Source organism: Hydra vulgaris, chromosome 05 (genome assembly GCF_038396675.1).
Source record: "Hydra vulgaris chromosome 05, alternate assembly HydraT2T_AEP".
NCBI lineage: Eukaryota > Metazoa > Cnidaria > Hydrozoa > Anthoathecata > Hydridae > Hydra > Hydra vulgaris.
The window spans coordinates 38,601,509-38,620,618 of NC_088924.1; the positions used below are offsets into that span (position 1 = coordinate 38,601,509).

Here is a 19,110-nt window from a genome sequence, read left to right on the forward strand (position 1 = left end):
AAAGTTGCGATTAATAACATCTCTCCATAAAAGTTGCGATTAATAACATCTCTCCATAAAAGTTGCGATTAATAACATCTCTCCATAAAAGTTGCGATTAATAACATCTCTCCATAAAAGTTGCGATTAATAACATCTCTCCGTAAAAGTTGCGATTAATAACATCTCTCCATAAAAGTTGCGATTAATAACATCTCTCCATAAAAGTTGCGATTAATAACATCTCTCCATAAAAGTTGCGATTAATAACATCTCTCCATAAAAGTTACGATTAATAACATCTCTCCATAAAAGTTGCGATTAATAACAATAACGATTAATAGCGTGAACACGCTAAGCCCTTAATGAAAGATATGAAAATGATGAATGTGTTTGAAATAAATATCTACCAGCATTTAATTTTCATGTACCGTTATAATCACAATATCTCTCCTATAAGCTTTAATAACAAGTTTAAAATAAATAAAAATGATAGCTATAATCTTAGAGCGAATATGTCCAACACATATAAACTGCCTCGGATAATAAACAAATATTCAGAGTACAGCATTCTATATCGAGGTCCAAAAGTATGGAATACTTTTCAAAAAGGATTCAAAGGTACGGTAAATTCGTTAAGTTCATTCAAGTTTTTAACAAAAAAAGAAATTTTTAAAATATAAGAAACGTTTTTGGTTATTGATACTTTGAATAATTTCTCATAAATCTGTTTTTGTTTTTTATTTCTACTTTTGTTGGTTGCTTATCAATTTTATTAACGAATTACGCGTTTTATTACGATATTTTATTGAAATCTTATTACGCATATTGTAACATATTACGATATTTTTTTGAAATCTTGTTATAGGGGCTCTATGAAAAGATTGTGATAACGTACTGTCATCCTCATCTTCTTTGAGCCCCTATCTGTTTTACTTATTTTATTTATTGAAATTTTATATTACGAAGTTGTAAAATCTTATATTATATTAAAACAGAGAAAGAAAAAAAAAAAAAAAAAAAAAACATCTCTCCATAAAAGTTGCGATTAATAACATCTCTCCGTAAAAGTTGCGATTAATAACATCTCTCCATAAAAGTTGCGATTAATAACATCTCTCCATAAAAGTTGCGATTGCAATTTGGTTTTGAAGTATTCTTATTGTAGTTGGTATAATTAAATTAGTTTGTCGGACGACTTTGTAAAACAAATAAAAAAACTCCTATAAAACTGTTTAATGTAAGGATTGAAAAACCAGAAAATAAATTAAAAACAATGATGAGGATCCAAATAGAAGTTAGGCAATCTTAAGTTGTTGAACTCAGGAGTAACTAAGAAAGTAAGGAGTAACTAAGGAGTAACTAAGGAGTAACTAAGGAAGTAAGTAGTAACCAAGGAGTAACTAAGGAGTAACTAAGGAAGTAAGGAGTAACTAAGGAGCAAATAAATGGTATGAGCAGATAGCTGCTGAACAAGCAGATCATAAAAAATAAAACTTAATCAAAACATCGAATAACAATGAATTTTTGTGCTCTATTTCAAAACCTTTTTTTTTTCAAACTTTAGTTTTCAAGAAACTCTGCAATTAAAAAAGCCCATTAAGCTGGAAAGAAAGAACTAGATAATTAATTACAAAATCTGACCATTTATAAAAATTAAAGACAAAAACATAGAAAATATATAACAATTAAATTACGGACTCAGAAGTTTTAAACGAGGAATATAGTGCGCGTACGCTGGGTATGTGCTAACGCTGGGTTTGCAAAGAAAAAAACAACAAAAAAAAAACAACACTTCCCTAAAAAAATGCCTAATTTTAAAAAGCTAATGCAATTTACATTATTATGTGAAGAAAGAAATTTTAATTTTTAGTAAGAAGTTTGTAATCTTTAAATATAATTTGCTTTATAGAAACATAATGTAGTTAGACCAGAGCTGTTAGTCCTTAGCCTAACTCTGAGTTAGACTGGTGTTATGTTTTTTTGTTTTTTACTGATTTTGAACTCTTGGTTTTTAAATTATTTTGATAAGCAAAAGAATAATTTTAGTGGGCGGTAATATTTTTTATTTAAATCTACTTTTAATTTATCTACCTATATTAACTTTTAATTTGTTAACATATAAATTTACTTATTTTAAAAAAAATTTATCTACTTAATGGGGGAGCTGAATTTAGACTGTTTTCAGTATCATGTAAATAATGGATTTAAAAAATTGTGTAATTGCATATTTGCTAATGGAAGGGTTCTTTTGATTAGCAAGCCGAGCAAAATTACTCAACAGCATGTTTAAATGAAAGTATATAGATGTTTTTAAAAAGTCATAAAAAAAAAACATAATTAAAAGTGACATATGTAATAAGTTGGGGAGAGTGGGGAGAGGTGGTACATTAATAAACCTTTCTAGAGCAATTTTAATCTATTTAAATAATGTATTGCACCAAACAATAACAAATTAAGAATTATTTTGGGCACTGATTCCATTGCGAAATATTGACAGCAGGTTATAATAAAAAAATATATATATATATATATTTGATTTTAGAAGAACTGTCATTGGGGTAAAGTGGGACAGGTATGGGTTAAAGCCGGACAAGCGAGTAACATTAAGAAAAATTTAACATGACATTAACAAAAATTATAAACTAAAGTTGTAAATCACGTAATCTTTATCAAAATATACATAAGATTTCCACAATACACAAGTATAATGTGCACAATACACAAGTATAATGTACACAATATAACACGAAAGTGATATGGGAGAAATAAGAGATTGATCAATTTTCTTTATTCCACTTCTCACTTCGTTGAATTTTAAATTAACTAAATTTAATTTAAAACTCAACGCTAAAAATTTTAAATCAACTAATTTACCATAAAATAAGTTTAAAATAAAATAATTAAATAAGTTCTTAAAAATACTGAACAAATGAAAATAAAATTCATTACAAGAATTATTTTAAACTTTTTGAAGAGGAATACAAAACAAAAACGTTTGTTTTAATGTAAATTTACTTAAAAATTTAAGAGTAGTTATTGGGAGTAACAAATTTACTTAGGGATTTTGCTTAAATTACGTTTACGTAAATTTTCACTGTTTTCAACCCACTCCTCCCCCTCAATACAACATCATAACTAACTTTAGTTACAAGTCCCGTACAAGTCGTCACAAAACCACTTTTCCCTCCCCCCTACCCTAGACCGTGAAGTAATTTACGGACAACCCCGCAGCACTCTTTGGCATATACATGCTTTAAAAACAACTTATTTAATTTGAAGAAAATAATTTCACTTCAATTTAATGAAAAAAAAAAAGGATCAAAGTTTGAAGAAAAAAAAATTGCTAATTAAAAGAGCGCGGTTGTCCATAAATTATTAAAAAAATCAAAAAACAATAGCCATGATGCTGAGAAAAAAAACTGTACGTACATTAAAGATAAAAGTCAATATTTTTTCACTGTTCTTTAGATAGATAGCATTTAGATAACATTTTATCAAATGCTATCTAAATGCTATCTATCTAAAGAACAGTGATTCATTTTTACACCATATTACTTAGACATTTTCTCTTTGCTTTAGTTTTTGAGTATTGTTTATTTAACTTAAAAGAGAAAGTATTGGCTTCTTCGCCATTATGATTTGTTAAGTATTGACTTAATCACCATTTTAATTGAATTAAAAATTATAAGCAATATATGGTAAATCTCCCTTACGTTTGTTTAACTTGAGTTAAGACCCCCTCTTTTTATTAATTTTTCCAAAACTCATTCTCTTTAATACTATTTTAAAAATGTTCCCCGTTTTTAAGACATCACCTTTTTTCTTATAGGTTTATAGAATATTGGATTAGTTTGTACGGTTGAGCTATAGTTTTCTAAATTTTATTAAATTTTATTTAATAGTTTGATATTTCATCATCTAGCTGCTTAATTCAGTTTAACAATTTTCTGTATTTTTTTTAATTACATTTATTACATGTCATATAGTATAAACTTGATATCTGGAAGAAGATCATACTGATCTTGTCGCCAGAACCATATAAAAAATGAAGTATAGTTATAATAAAATACAATTAGTTAATATCAAAATATAGTTAATATGCAAAAAAATGCTTTCTAACAAACTTTCTAATGACTCTTGAAACCTTAAATATTAACCTTAAATAACTTTAAAAACTAAGTGAAAAAATAACTTTTTAAATCCTATTTTTTACATTGTATTACCATTAAATCTGAGAACATGTTAAAACATGTTCATTACATGGTGAGTCAGAATTAGTTTCTGATTATAATTTAGAATACTCTTTAATGTCTTTTGCTTCATTTTTTTTAGCAGAATATTCTCATATAATATTTACTAGTGCTTTTTTGTAATTTTGTTTTTAGGAAACTGAAATGATTATTTTTTTATTAATAATTTTTTTTTTTTCAAATGATTGTATTTATACTTTTATTTATTTGAGTAAGAACTTCTTTCCCTAGATTAAGATATGATCAACTAATAGGTTTATTATGAAAATCTTATTTACCTCTAAGTTTATCATTTATTACTATTATAAATTCTTTACTATGAGCTTTTTGAGGTTAATAAATAATGATATGAAAAGTGTTTAATCTGCTGCACAATATAAGTAAAACCAATAAATGATGTATATTACTTTTCTTTTGTCAGTTCCATTTTTTAGGCATAATAAATAGTTTAGTAATTAAAAGAAATAATAAATATATTTTAATATTTCTTTATTTTGATCTTTAGAATTAATATTTTACTTTGTATTATTTTTATCTTAAATCATAAAGTTTTAAATTTAGCATAAATTTTAATTGATTATTAATCAACTCAATTTTTGTTAATTGAAATAATTTTATTCTTTCTATTGATGGTTTATTAATATTTTTTTATAAGCTTAAGTATTTTATTAATTTCTATATGTATATTAATAAGTTTAAGATCGATAAAATATTTAAAAAAAAAGATTAAATATATTATTATTTATATCAGTTATTTTATTAATCGGAGTATTTTCTATTTTGGGATATTTTATGATTTTATATTTTATTTAAAAGTATATTAATACTTGTATTTATTATGATTAGTATATGAGGGTATCAAGAAGAAAAAATAAAAGCTGCTTTCTTTTTTTTTTTTTTTATACCCTAATAGGATCTTTATTAATGTTGATAAGTATTTTTAAAATATATTCATTAACTGGAACTACTAATTACGAAAATTTAATCATTATAAAAATCCCATATAATATTAAGTTTTGATTATTTATAGGATTTTATTATAGGTTTGGCACCATACCCCCTACAATAAGAATACTTCAAACCATACCCCCTATGAAAATAGGGGGTATGGTTTAATTAGATTTTGCCATCCAATCTTCCCATTAGCCTCTCAATTTTATAATCCATTAATTATTATAATGAGTATTATAGCTATAGTTTATGGTGCTTTAACCACATGTTGCCAAATAGATTTAAAACGTTTAATTGCTTATTCTTCAGTTTCTCATATGGGTTTAGTAACTACAGGTATTTTTTCACATTCTATCGAAGGACTAATTGGATCAATACTAATGATGATTGCTCATGGTTTATACTGTTCAGGTTTATTTATTAAAACTTCAATTGTATATTTTAGATTTCATTCTAGAATTATAAAATACTTTAGAGGTTTAATAATTACTATGCCTATTTTAAGCATAATTACGTTTATCTTAATTTTAGCTAATATTTCATTTCCTGTAACATTAAATTTTAGCTATTAATTAAATTTTATTATTGAATTATTTTTAATAATTTCAACTTTTAAACTTTCTCTATTTATAATCTTATTAGCTTTATTAGAAGTTTTCATAAGTCTAATTTACTCTTTATGAGTTCATAATAGAATGTTTTTTCTAGTTCATCCCATTTAAAATTTTCGAGAGATTTTTTGCTATGCATGTTGAGATACAATTTTAGCTTTTAAATCTTAAACTTTTGTTCATTTATGTAGAGAGGTAAATTATGGATTTTAATTAAAATCAATTCATGCTAATAGAGCTTCTTTTTTTTTAATTTGCGTTTATATTCATATAGGCAAAAGTTTGTATTATGGGGGTTATCAAAAAAATACCATTTGATAAATAGGTATAACTATATTTATAGTGATGGTGATTACTGCTTTTATATGTTATGTATTACCTTGAGGACAAATGCCTTTTTGAGGGCCACTGTTATTACAAATTTCTTATCTGAAATTCTTATCATTCTTTATAATAGGAGATGAAGTAGTTCAATTAATTTGATTTGGTGTATTTGATACTTTAGATAGATTTTTTAGTTTGCATTATTTATTTCCATTTGTATTAATTCATAATGTTAGATCTAGTAATCCTTTAGGAATTAATAGTAATTTTGATTTCCATTTCATTTATATTTTGTCAACATATTAATGGATTTTTTATATTAATATTTATTCTATTATTTATAGTATTTTTTTACACTAATACTTTAGGTGATCCAGAAAACTTTATAAACACTAATTCATTAGTAACTCCTGTTAACATAATGCCAGAGACTTTTTATTTGCTTATGCTATATTAAGATCAATTCCTAATAAATTAGGAGGAGTTTTAGCTTTAATTTTAAGTATAATAATCTTATTCGTTATCCCGTTTTTACACACCAATAAATTTTTTTCATTAACTTTTTGACCTATAGGAAAATTATTATATTGAGTGTTTATAGCTAATTTTATTTTATTAACTTGATTAGGTTCTAAACCTATAGAAATCCCTTATATATTAATCAGTATAATTTCTAGTTTGTTATATTTTATTTTATTTTTATTTATTATACCATTAAAAGGAAAATTAGAAAATTATTTTTTTTAAAAATAAGTATATATCACACTTATGAATTATTGAATCACACATTGAATGTTTTCTACTAGTCACAAAGATATAGAAATTTCATATATAATTTTAAGGGCATTTTCTGGAATCATAAGGACTGCTTTAAGTATGTTAATTAGAATGGAACTTTCAGCACCAGGAAGAGTAATATGAGATGATCATTCATATAATGTCATAGTAACAGCTCATGCTTTTGTAATGATATTTTTTTTAGTTATGTCAGTTTTAATAGGAGGTTATGGAAATTGATTTGTACCTTTATACATAGGAGCACCAGATATGGCCTTTCCTAGACAAAATTATTTAAGTTTTTGATTACTTCCTTCTGCATTAGTTTTACTTTTAACTTCATCTCTAGTAGATCAAGGATCAGGAACAGGTTGAAATGTTTATCCTCCTTTCTCTGGGCCTTTAGCTCATTCAGGAGGGTCTGTAGATTTAGCTATTTTTAGTCTTCATTCAGCCGGATTTTCTTCAATTGCAGGAGCAATTAATTTTATTACAACTATTTTTATTCTGAGAACACTAGGTTAAACATTTGATAAACTTCCTTTATTTGTATAATCTGTATTAATAACAGCATTTTTATTACTTCTTTCTCTTCCTGTATTGTCAGGAGCAATTACTATGTTTTAACTGATAGAAATTTTAATACTACTTTTTTTGACCCACCTGGAGGAGGTGATCCTGTTTTATACCAATATTTATTTTGATTTTTTGGTCATCCTGAAGTATATATTTTAATAATTCCAGGGTTTGGAATCATTTCACAAATTATTCCTATTTTTAGTTCAAAAAACCAAGTTTTTGGATATTTAGGTATGATAGGTATGATATATGCTCAATTTACTATAGCTTTTTTAGGTTTTATTGTTGAGCTCATCATATGTTTACTGTTGGAATGGATGTTCATACTAAAGCTTACTTTACAGCAGCTACTATGATTATTGCTGTTCAAACAGGAATTAAAATTTTTAGTTGATTAGCAACAATGTATGGAGGAAAAAATATTTATCCTATGTTATGAGCTACCGGTTTCACATTTTTATTCACTTTAGGTGGTTTAACTGGTGTAATTTTAGGTGGTTTAACTGGTGTAATTTTAGGTGGTTTAACTGGTGTAATTTTAGGTGGTTTAACTGGTGTAATTTTAGGTGGTTTAACTGGTGTAATTTTAGGTGGTTTAACTGGTGTAATTTTAGGTGGTTTAACTGGTGTAATTTTAGGTGGTTTAACTGGTGTAATTTTAGGTGGTTTAACTGGTGTAATTTTAGGTGGTTTAACTGGTGTAATTTTAGGTGGTTTAACTGGTGTAATTTTAGCTAATAGCTTATTAGACATTTTACTACATGATACATATTATGTAGTAGCTCGTTTTCACTTTGAAAACATAGCAAATACTTCACCTAATGATAAATGTTTTATGAAGGTGAAGTATTTGCTATATTTTGGGGGATTTTATTTTTGATTTGGAAAAATTTCCGGATTTGTTATTAATAAAACCTTTGGTAAAATTCACTTTTGAATTACTTTTATATGGGTAAATTTAACTTTTTTTCCACAACATTTCTTAGGATTAGCAGCAATGCCTAGAAGATATGCAGATTTTCTAGATAGATTATTTACTTGAAATACTATTAGTTCATTAGGTTCAATTATTTCTATTATAGGAGTAGTGTGATTTATTTATGTAATTTTTTATGCTTTTTATTCAAAAGAAAAGTTTATTTCTTAAAACAATTTAAACATTGAAAAAACAAATACTTTAGAATAGTCATTAAACTGTCCCCCTAATCATCACATTTTTTAAGAATTACCTTTTATAAATCATTCAAGCCATTAAAATTTAGGGAATAAAAAGAAAAACAACAACCCAAAATGTACCAAAGTCTCTTTTTCCGTCAGTCACTACAGGTGGAGAAACCACTCAAGTATTGACCTGCTCTTAGAAAATTTATGTAAAAAATTGGCTCTACCATCTTGCTGCTTGATGTTTCTTGATGTTCTAACATCTTGGTGCTTGATGTTTGTCGTAAAGCGCTTACAAGTTTCTTTAATCCGTTGTTTGACAGACCTGTATTTAATTTTACATTTACTAGAGCGGTCACTTTTGGAATGCTTGATTGTGACTGGGCACTACTTTAACCTAAAACCTAAACGTATATATTTTTTGTTTATTATTAACTTTTTTTAGAAAGTATGTGTAAAACTTTCAAATTGTATGTTTTTAAAAAGATTAGAAACTTGTCAAAAATATATATTTCCTGAAATCTATTTAGTCTTATTTTTTAATAGTCAAAACCTTCTTTCAAAATGCATGCAAAAACTATTTAATTGTAAATATTTACCGAGGGTAATTGTAATCGGAGGCCCACTGAAAAGCTAGATAATTCACCAAGATAATTCTTTATTGGAATTAACTCAAGATGCAACTTGTTCGACTGGTTTGGCATCCTTATATGCTAAAGATTGAAGGTTTTCCATGAACTCTATTAAAGAGCTTTGGTGTGCCAAACATTTTCCTAAAGGGCTGAAGCCTGTGCTGCAATGCACACTTAGTTCTTTCTCAATAGTGGTTTGCTCTTCAAGAGGATGTTTGATTGCAGCAATGAACGACCAATTCGGCAAATTAAGCAAAAATGCGTGGCGCTTTTTAGTTCATGCCTCACTTGTATTGACTTAAAATCAAAAGAAGCAGGGAGAGCAACTAACTTTCTTTTTTTATTTTCTGCAGGAAAGTTCTGCACTATTCGCAGTAAAGTAGTTCTGTACTATTTGCAGAGTCTTTGTGGTACCCGAAGTAAGCTGTATTTAACATTATTTCAGAAGAGCAGGCTCACAAACATTCAATTTTCATCGTGAACCTTGGCATTTTGACATTACTTTAAATCTAACTTCACTAAATCAAACTTTGCCTTTTACAAAAGTTAACTTAAATTTATATCAAACTGTAAGTATGTTAAGTGGATAACAATCCATTTAACATACCTAAAAATTTATTAAAAATTAATAAAATCAAGAAAATATTTATTTAAATTACAAGGAACTAGTTCTTGAACAACTCTGTTCTTACAAAAAACTAGTTCTTGAATAATTCTGTCCTTACAAGGAAATAGTTATTTAAATTAATGATACTAGTCACGCTTACTGACAATTTTGATAAGATCTTATTTTATGACACTGTCCAAAACCGATTTTTACTGTTCTTCAATAAACTATTTTCCCTTTCATAGTACCTTTCTCTTTTTTTATAAAGATTTTCTCTTTTTATGCTTTTGCAATTATTTTTATCAAACTTATACAAATTTTGTTGCAAAATAACCCTAATCTGTAAAGATTAATTTCAAAAAAGTCAATTATCATCATCGTTATAAAAAAATATTTGGTTTTCTCATAGTTTTTCTGTTTTAAGATAAATAAATATTTTTTTATTTTCAAGTATACATACAAATATTATATTATATAAATACCTGTTATATCAGTTTTAAACAACAATAAAATACACGTTATTTAAAAGGAGTTTTCCTCTCACGTAACGGCTAATTGGCGTTATGTTTAAGGCAATTTTGCTATGAAAAAACATAACGTTAAAACCATTATGTTATTTTCATACATACTAAGTATTAAACGTAACGGCAATTAACCGTTATATGCGAGGAAAACTCCCGTTGTTTTTTATTTGCTATGTAGGTATCCCTAGAAAATCTTTTTGACCATAGAATATGATTTTTACTCTATGCATAAACCAAGTCAAATAACGCTTTAAATGACAATCTTTAAATGACAAATTAATATTTTTTTCTATAAATAAAAATGGAACTTGTATCAATAAAAGAAATGTATTAAAAATTGTTGTTATTACATAATAGAGCACTCACGCAACCATCATTTTAAAAATAGTGATCGAATATCACAGTGGTTGGTAACATTTTGAAGTATAAGTAGCAAAACATTAATTAAATAATTTTTTGGTACAGTAAAAGACACTTTGACGTAAAAAACTTCGACTCCTTTGCTTCCTTTAGGTTTAATTTAACATTTTATGTAATTAACCCACAGAATCTACAAAAATTTAACAAAAGATTCTAAATAAAATCAGTGAAAACTTGTTGTTTTTTTTGTGTGAAGATTTTGTCTTATTTTTTGATTTTTAACATTTCTAGCGTATATTGGAATCTAAATTAAAAAGTATGTTTTCTTTTAAATCTAAAACTTAAAGTTTAAAAAAAGGATATACCGTATAAATCTAAAACTTAAAGATTAAAAAAAGTATATACCGTATGATACTTTAATGAGCGCTAAGTATACAGCTTTGCTACAAGTATTCTATATTTCATTATTTAAATTATTTTCTTTTAGCTTCGATTTGAAACTATTTATAGTTGTAAGCCTTTTAATCTAATAATTGATTATTATGTACCATGATTGAGGACTTCTGGTAGTAATTGAAAACTTGGTAGTTTCAAAATAAGTTTAAATAGCAGCCGTGGCGCAGTGATTAAAGTTCTGGCTCAGAACCCAAAGGTCCCGGGTTCGACGACGGCCCTAGCCCAATAAGCGACATTGGTAAGTAAGGGGCGTGAACCTCAAGTTAAATCCGTGATATGACCGTAAGGACTTCTGGGAGCACTTAAAAAAAAAATTATAAGGAGGATCGAAAAAATTAAATTTTTTATGACTCTTATGGGATAGAGTGGAAAGGTTATACATAATTAACCTCTGTTCAACATTTCACCGCCCTGAAATAATGTTTTGAAATTTCAAGTCTTATGCGAGGCATGGAACTTGAAATTTCAAAAATTCAGTTTGTCTCCACTACTTTTTTACAAAATTTTCAAATGTTACAGCAGGTTGTATGCAATAGTTGCCCGGTTGTATTTGCGCGGTTGATTACGTAGCAAAGTTTAAAGCCCTGCAGAAATACACTGTTCATTGTTTTACTACCATTTATTCAACATAAACTTGAGCCGTCACTAGGCAGTTCAAGTTTATGTTGAATAAATGGTAGTAAAATAAATAGATTATATATGAATTGAGAAATAAGTATTTAAAATTAAAAGTAAAAAACTTTGTGTTTTAATAGGTTTTTAGATTTTGTACTGTCTCTAGTACAAATATAATTGCACAAATGCAATATATTGCATAAATAGTCACCATTGGGCAAGTTTTATAATATCGGTAAGGAAGGAGGCGTGAACTTCCTTTCAAATGCTCTTCCGCGTTGTTCTGAGATAAAACCATAAGGACTTCTTGGGGAATCTAAAATAAAAAGACAAAACAAAAAATACAGACAGCTTTTTCTGATTTCAACGTGGAACAAATAAACCCATCCCGTTTGTAATAATCACACACTTTATTTGAGGCCACTGAACTTTCAAATCTCAAAGTGTCCAATCATCTCACCTGATTCTTGTACCTTTATGAATCATACATGCCAAGGAGTCTGATTTTCATTATTTTCATCTTAACATTCAGCATCGTGAGTAGAATGTTTTCTAGAGATGCTAAGTAAGCATTCCAAGAAGTCACTGGGTCTATGACGCTGTGTTTAATTTGATCCAAGTATCTGGATGACAGAATGAAATGGTAAAGATGCCGAGCTCCATTAATTAAATGGTGGATTTTGATGCGGATATATATTTTACAAAAATATGCTAACAGAATAACTTATGTCCAAAGAACATTTTTAAATCCACCACAAACATTAAAATATGTTACATCAACTGTTTCAATATAAAATAATGGCTTATTGTTATTCAAAATTATTTAGCAATCAAAATTAAGTATTATATCATGCTAAGTAGCGATTAATTACACACCTTGTGTAACTGAAAGCAGTACCTCATGTATCTATCCGAGTCTTGAACTACCTTTTAGCTTTGACAAAAATCTCAATAACCAAATTTTATAATTGCTTAAATTATGCCAGCCATTTTGACAATCTATAAAAAGACTAGTATGCGTAAAGAAATTCATAAGATTTTGCTTAGGTACCCAGGAAAATAAGTTATATAAAATTTCTATAAGCGTTTGATTCATATGGCCTATAGAAACTCTATATTTCTATAGAAATTGCTATGAAACATTTTTTTCCATAGAAAAAAAAGCAGAAAAAAATTTTCTATAGGAATTTTTATAGAAATTAACAGAGATTCTATAGAAATTCTACAAGTTCTAAAGAATTTCTGAAGGCCATATGTTTCAAAAGCTTATAGATGTTCTATAGAGTTTTTTTTCCTGGGTATAACGCTCCTTGAGATAAGGTAGTTGCGACAATCAATATTTTTTTTTTGCTTGTGAAAATTCACACATAAAAAAATTATATATACGGTCCATTTCCAAATATCTTAACTTAAAGGCAAAAGAAGTTTTTCAGCTCATATAAAAAAACTTTAGGAGAGTTTAGCTCAACATAAGTTGTCTGCATTATTTTTGCTGAATATTAAAAGCGATACTTACAAAGTACTGTAGAACAGCTAGATTGTAATAACATTGTTAACAAAAATTGCCACGATGCAATGCACGAAAATTCCAATTTAATTTTAACCTGTTTAATCAAACTTATAGTTGTTGTTATTATTTTTTAATTTATACACTCCTGGTTGACATTATAAAATTTATGTAACCGAAAAGCAATTAAAATTGAATAAAGCAATAAAAAATAATTACGGTTAAAAATATCAAAATTCATTGTAATCGCTTGCATTACCTTGTATATATTTTACAATTGAACTTAACTCCTACTTGGAGGGAGCCCGCTACATATGTATGGCATAGAGACTTTACAATTCATAAAACGGCTCTGGCTGTGTTTGAAAAAAAATTGAAATAATTACCAATTTAGGTCAAAAAAGCTATTTAATAAAAAGTCCGATTTATTTTATTTATGTAGAAATGAATATAATGAATATAAAATATTACTTATAACAGTAATACTATTTAAAATGTTATGCAACATGAAAGCTACACAGAAAAAACAGAAACGTACAACGAACAAAAAAAAAATTTAGACTTAGCACAAATAGACTTATTTCAAGTTGTTGAACTGGGCATTAAACAAATAGATTTGATAACCATGAATGCAATTGTCTGAAAAAGTCAGAAAAATTTTGTTTTGTTATACTATGAAAAACCTTACCACAACCAAAAGCATTATTAATTAACATCCTAACATATCGATAACAACAGTTATTAGTAATTAAATTGTTTAATTGCTATTTCCTATATTTTTTTAAAACAGATTTTTCATTATGATAACAAACACTATTGATGATTTTCTAGATGGTCTCTATTACTAAAAATAATTAACTTATATTTAATTTACTTTATATTAATATCTTTTTGTAATAATTACAGTCAGTGAAAATAAAACAATGAAATAGATTAATTAATACAATTAACTTCAAAAATAATGAGATAAAGTTAAAAACGTCTTAACATTTTTTGTTAGAAAAGAACTCATTGTCGAGCGTGTATTTTATATTGAACTCAAGGTTGGTGTGTTGAATTTTTGCATGAAAATCATAGGTCATTTTCTATGTCAAAAAAATACGTCACCAAAGCTGAAAATTTTTGGCGTCTTATTTACAAAAATTTCATAATACTGCTTTGCTTTCAATTGATATTAAAAAAATTGATCAATCAAAATTAAAAATTGCTCAAGCTTTTTAAGTACCAACTCAGCCTACTTCGTTATCTTCGTCCTGCTTCGTTGATATTAAGTACATCCGAGGTGCTTGAGAAATTAAAAAAAGAAAATGAATGCAAAAAAGAAAACCAAGTAAAGAAACTTTAGATGAATTATTTCAAGTAATATACTTTTCATTTGTTCATAGTTATCTTTTCTTTTGAGGTATTGCATGGGGAAGTACCAAAATACATGGGGAAGTACCAAAATTTTTCATAAGTACTTCCACAAAACTTTTCATAATTTTGTCGCTTCAAAATCGTATTTAAAACTTAGTTCATTTCTAGTTCAATATTGCGGACCATTTCTATTATAAATATTATCAAAAATAAAACTCTTGATTATAGTTGAAAAAAGAAAGCATTTCTTGTTAGAAAAAAAAATTGGATTTTAAACATTTTTTTTAAATTAGTGCTTAAGATGATTACATTGAAATAAGTCATCATTACTCGATTATTTTGTCTTAACCTTACTTATTTCTTATTAAAATAAAAATTCATATGCTATTGTTTATTTATAAAATCTGATTTTACATTTTATCGTTTGTAATATCTGTGTGGAACTATATTGTATTTTACTTTTTAGTTTTCAAAACTCTTCAACATTATAATTTTTACTTTGTTGCATAAACTAAATGTGAAAATGCCGAAGGGGCTCCAAATGAAAATATATGTCGTCTCCGTGCTCCGGCCATTAGCTTTATATGTACGATCTTTCTTATTGTAAATGTTATTATACCACAATTAAAATTAAAATAATAAGACGAAGATATCAAGAGATGAGAAAGTGCTGTGGAGCTTGGAAAGAAGCATTACTATCTCAAAACAACATGTGCAACCAATGTAAAGTCCAACATGTGAATCTTCTACTTGCAAGTTTTGTCCTATTTACCCTAAAATTAAAAAATTATGGAGATGCTTTTTGCATGAAAAAATGACGCGAACCTGTTTTAAAAATGATTAGTAGTGATCTTTTTGGTAATGTTTTAAGATTTTGTAATAAATAATATTAATTACATATTGCTACCATTTGTATCTTGTTTGATGAAATTGTAATCGCATACAGGAAATCTTAGATAAATGTGTCATGTTTTTATAATTTTAAATGTGTTAATTAAATATGTCAATTAAATGTGTCATGGTTTTGATTGTGAAGATGTTTTTTATAAAAAAAAATGTTTGGTTTTAAAGCTTAAGAAATAGAAAAATTTAGTTAAAAAGTTAAATGACTTTATTGTGGGTGCGTTGATAGGTATAAACATGATGGTCAAATCTATTGGTTGTTAGCCCAGCAGCAATATTCACATTCTTTCCTTAAGTTTAACGGAGCTTTTGTCGAAAATTTTATTACAATATTTCTGAGTAAAGAATTGACGAAAACTTTATTTAAATTTGTTTAAATAAACTAATACTAAAATAAAACAATTTTATTTAAAAAATTATATTTTTAAAGATTTTTTTTATTAATGTAGTTAAAAAGAAATATTTGACTAACGCTCCGTTAAGCTTAACGGATAGATGAGAATATGGCTACTGTTCTCCAACTAGAAATATGTCTGTTAATACCAAATCTTAAGTTGTTAGTTTTAGCAGTATATGCAGCTTGTTTATTACATGATAAATATTTAAGTTATAAACTACATTTTTGCCCTTACATGTAATATTAATTTCCAAATAGTCCTATCAAATTTTTTAAACTAATCTAATTTATCACCATTCATCTTTGCATTTAAATAATCTTATCCTTTTGTTAACTTCTACAATATTTGAAGAATGTAAATAATTTATGATAATTTATGAAGAATTTTTCTTCATAAATTATCAAGGTTGTTTACAAGCCTTGATGGATATTAAAATATTTTTAATTCTTTCATTTGAAGATACTTTAAGTAGAAAGTTTCAGTTACAAAAGAATGACAATTAAGATTATGACGTCTGTTTGTTACTTGAACCTGTCATTGCCAACAACAGCATTACTGATAATATTTTGTTACTTGAACCTGCCATTGCCAAAAACAGCATTACTGATAATATTTTTTTAGGTCTCTACTGCTTGTATTAAAATATTTATTAAAATATGTGTGTTTTTGATATTTAACTTTAGTTTTAATATAAATCCTTTTGAGATTTTGTTTACCGATTTGACAACATTTTACATATCGATTCGGATATAAAAGAATTCACTCGGAAATGATTCAGAAAATCGTAAAATGACATTTAATATTGTTAATCCTTATCCCAACACTCGACGTAATCTAGAGATAAAAGCCATAATGTTCTGGATAGAAAAATATAAAGATTTACACCCAAGTACATGATAAAGCCAGCGTCCTTTATTTTATATTACAATATTAATGAACAGTTATTTCACCAAAAACCGTACATGATTTTGGTATAGATGGTATGGTACAGCCATGGTACAGATTTTGCATCTGATTATGCATATCTTGCTAATAATTTTTAAAAATTGAAAAAGCTCTAAAAATAATTTTTATAACAATAAGTTGATCTTCTTAAAAACATTTTTTTTTCAACTTAGTGCAAGTGGATGACTTTACGTATAAAACACAACTAATCAAAAAACCTTTAGACTGTAGGACTTAGGCTAAGATAAGTATTTTTTTGGATTCCAACGTTCGCTAGGTTATCTTTTGCATAAAACATTTATCTATTGCTTGCTAATATTGCAAAAAAAAAAAAAATTTAAATAATATAAAAAAATCATTAATGTAAAAAAGAATCATTTAAACGGTGACTGCAACACAATATAGTTTGTATATATAAATTTAATTTATATATGATTAATATTAGTATTAAAGATTAATTGAATAATACTATCATCATAATGAACATGCTGTGTTATCATCAGATTCAGTGTGATCATCAGATTCAGTGTGATTCAAAGGTAAGAATAAAAAGTTACTGTAAAGTACCTAAGTAAAAATGTTTCAAAAACAAAATTAAAAAAAAATGTCTTTATTATTAAATGCATATGTTGATAAAATTTGCTGTTGGTATTTATTATTTATTGTTTAAATGCATTTTGCAATATCAGTGCTCCAAAAATTTACAAATAACGTAAACATCAGTTACGCTAAAATCAATTTATGACAATCCAAATAATAAAAAAACGCTAGCTAAATTTGAAACTTGTTGTTCAAATTTAGCCAGCGCCAACTAAGCGCTTAAGTAGTATTTCGTACGCAAAAATATTGATCAATATGTTGAAGTCTATTCGGCTTTCCGCGAATAACCTATTGGTTATAACTATTTCCTGCGATGCTTTGTATGTTTAAGCCATGCTCTTTATATAGTTTTTATAGTTCATGTTAGTTTAGCTTCATGTTATCTTCTCATCTTCTTCTTACTTACTTTATAATATATGATAGTAACTAAAACCTGTAGTTATTTATATACGTAAGCCGTTGAGTAGATTAAAGTACTCAATACAATAACGGACGCTACTTTGGATTCGTCTTAATGACTATTTGTGGCTGTTTCTATGCTAAGCTGCTGACAATACCTTCAGATAAAATAGCTTTGTATATCACATTAAAGCAAAATGTAGCATGAAATTCAAATAAATAAGATTTTTAAGCATTTTTATTTAATAAGTTTTTAACATCAGCTAATAAAATACTAACTTTTTTTGAAAGTAATGCTTAGAAATATATCTATAAATGTTATAAATGTGCGAATATAGGTATATATTTAATAATGCAATCGTGTATGAGTAAACAAAAAAATTCTAAATGTCAGTTGTAAAGTATTGTAAACCACAGTTACTAAGAATTGTAACCTAGCAAACATGCTCTAGCGGGTTCTCAGTGGACCTATATAGACATTTTTAGCAGACCACTGTAGTTTTACTCATCGGTTATTTAGTGGACCATTATTGGCAGCCGCCAAAAGTGGCTAACCAATGATTAGTCACTATTAAAATGTCGAAAAATTATCGCCTTGACATTTATAGCGGATGCCACTAATGGTTCATTTAGTAACAGATGAGCAAAACTCCAATGAACTGCTAAAAAATGCCTATACAGGTCCACTGTAACTCCACTAAAACAATGCTTGCTGGGAAATGTCTTTGACTAAGTATTGTTAATAACGAAGTATTGAAAATGTCATTTATTAAATTAAAGTTTTACTACACCTTTTCAAGATGAAATTGAGAACTTAAAAGTTGTAATTAAAAAAAGTAAGATGTAATTGAGAAATACAACATGTAATTTAGAATTCGTAATATGTAATTAAGAAACACAACATGTAAGTAAACCCACAGCATGTAATTTTAAAATGTAATAGAGAAACCCAACATGTAAATAAGAAATAGCAATATGTAATTAGAAAAACAAAAGTTGTAATTAAAAATCGTAATATATAAATGAGAATACATTATTTTTAATTGCGAATTTATAATGTAAGCTTAAAGGTCATTATAAAAGATCTTCTTGAACATGCATTTTAATAAATTAATAATATCAAATGTAGCATTTGTATGCAGCAGCAATACAGTAATGGATTTGAAAGATCGT

At 26.8% G+C, this 19,110-nt stretch overlaps 1 pseudogene; it reads left to right on the forward strand.

Moving 5' to 3' along the window:
• The first annotated feature begins 494 nt into the window (after positions 1–494).
• On the forward strand, positions 495–5,958 carry LOC136080365 (NADH-ubiquinone oxidoreductase chain 4-like; annotated as a pseudogene).
• Positions 5,959–19,110: the final 13,152 nt, after the last annotated feature.